Source organism: Pan paniscus, chromosome 1 (genome assembly GCF_029289425.2).
Source record: "Pan paniscus chromosome 1, NHGRI_mPanPan1-v2.0_pri, whole genome shotgun sequence".
NCBI classification, from domain to species: domain Eukaryota; kingdom Metazoa; phylum Chordata; class Mammalia; order Primates; family Hominidae; genus Pan; species Pan paniscus.
In genome coordinates this window covers 127243994-127246319 of record NC_073249.2, presented here as the reverse complement: position 1 = coordinate 127246319, position 2326 = coordinate 127243994, and the positions used below count along the sequence as shown (strand labels likewise).

At 41.0% G+C, this 2326-nt stretch overlaps 1 non-coding gene across 1 annotated transcript; it reads right to left on the bottom strand.

Annotated features, from left to right (window-relative positions):
- Positions 1-1815: 1815 nt before the first annotated feature.
- On the bottom strand, positions 1816-1961 carry LOC112438241 (U4 spliceosomal RNA). Its single transcript, XR_003026698.1, has one exon. It is a non-coding gene; the product is annotated as a U4 spliceosomal RNA (small nuclear RNA).
- Between the last annotated feature and the right edge of the window lie 365 nt (positions 1962-2326).

Genomic DNA, 2326 nt, shown 5'->3' with positions numbered 1-2326 from the left:
TGTTGCCCAGGCTGGTCTCGAACTCCTGACTCAAGTGATCCTCCCATCTTAGCCTCTCAAAGTGCTAGTATTACAGATGTGAGCCACCATGACCAGCCCCATTATTTTTTAAAATGCAGAACGTTTTTATATTGCCTTTATTTGCTTTTGTATTGATAGCAGTGTCTAGCACATAGTAGGCATTTAAATGCCTGTTGCATCAATGAATGATGAAACAGAAGAATATCCTTTACCAAAACAATACATATATGATTTTTAAAAAGAGATAGAAGAATAGCACTTGACCTGTATGAACCTCACATTTTCCACAAACATCCTTCCAGTCCCAAGGTTCGGGAGCATAATAAGCAGCACCTGAGGTGGGGCCCAGTGGCTCATGCCTATAATCTCAGCACTTTGGGAGACTGAGAGGGGAACCGCTTGAGGTCAGAGGTTTGAGACCAGCCTGGACAACATAGCAAGACCCTGACCCTGTCTCTACAAAAAAAAAAAAAAAACAAATTAACCAACGTGGTGGTGCATGCCTGTAGTCCTAACACGGTAGAGGGATCACTTGAGACCAAAAGTTTGAGGTTGCAGTGAGCTACGATCGCCACTGTATGCCAGCCTGGTTGACAGAGCGAGATCCTGTCTCGAAAAAAGTAGTTGAGGGATAAAAGGAAGTAGAAATAAAAGCAACTGATATTGTGGGAATTAGACAAGCCAGTCACACAAATGACATGAATGGCATGTTCCTAATAAAAGTAACAAACGCGGCATAAGACTATGACATTGTGCCTGGCCACATCCACACATATGACTTTTATAAGATGGGGATGAAATGATTCCTCAGGAGACTAAAAATTCAGACTTGCTATTTTACTTTGCCTTGTTTTACTTTGATAAACAATCAAGATCTAACGATCTGATTTTTCTATTTCTTGGCAAATCTAGTTTGGCTTTTTTTTTTTTTTTTTTTTTTTTTTTGAGACAGGGTCTCACTCTGTTTCCAGGCTGGAGTGCAGTGGTTCAATCACAGCTCACTTGCAGCCTCAATCTCCAAAGCTTAAGCGATCCTCCCACCTCAGCCCCCCAAGTAGCTGGGACTTAGGCGCACACCACCATGCCCGACTAATTTTTTATTATTATTATTTGTAGAGATGAGGTCTTGCTATGTTGCCCAGGCTGGTCCTGAACTCCTGGGCTCAAGCAATCCACCTGCCTCAGCCTCCCAAAGTGCTAGGATTATAGGTGTGAGCCACTGCATTCAGCCTAAATCTAGTTTGGCTTCTAGCACACTAAGAATCAGAGTTTCTTTAATATTCCAATCCTGGCCTGGTTTTGTTTCTCCTTCTTTCACCACTCACCTGACACTCTCACTCCAGTCTCTTCCCTGTCATCAGCCAACAGCAGGGTTGAGTACTGATCACACCAGTTATCTAGGTGCTTAGGAACGCTGTTTGGTAACCAAACACTTTCAGCTGCCTTCTCTAGGTCTAAACAGCTAACAGACTGTTTTTTGCTGTCCCCAAAGGGCCAAGTTTGCTCTTCTCTGGCCTCTAATGAGGTATTTTAAGATGCTGGCAATAATTCTCTAAAAACAGAGCATTGGATAAATTCTTGATTTGAATTACTGATAACTTTACCCCACCGAGGGCAAGGGAAGCAACAACCAGTGCTATTTCTTTTAACCCTGATCAACATGAAATTTGGTGAATACAGAAAGAAAACTTGAGAAAAATAGACCATGTTTTTCTCAAGACCACGTTATGTTAAAATTTTTAGCCAAGGAAGAGGCCACATTTCTTTTTCTGTTTCTTTGTTCAGTCTCCGTATAGACTGTCAAATTCGAAAATTGCCAATGCCGACTCTATTTTTAGTTGTCATGAAGGGATATTGGGAAAAGTTTTTAGTTAGCAATAATCACACCTTTGATAAACCTCACTGGCTACGATACTATGATACTGCCCCTGCACAAAACTAGAGATCACATTTATCACATTTTTCTTTTCTTTTCTTTTCTTTCTTTCTTTTTTTAAACAGATAAACTATTTTATTCTAAGAGAATATTTCTGTGGTTTCTGCAAGGGGAAAACCCAAAAGTGGTTGAAGACCACAAAAGAACCGAAAGAATGATTTTGATATTTCTCTTTTTGTTTTCTTGATGTTTTCTCCTCCCCTGGAGAAAAAAAAGTAATTTTACAAAATTTTAGGAGATAACTTTTTTTTTTTGAGACAGGGTTTTGCTCTGTCACCCAGGCTAGAGTGCAGTGGCACAATCAGAGCCCACTGCAGCCTCCACCTCCCAGGCTCAAGCAATCCTCCCACCTCAGCCTCCCAAGTAGCT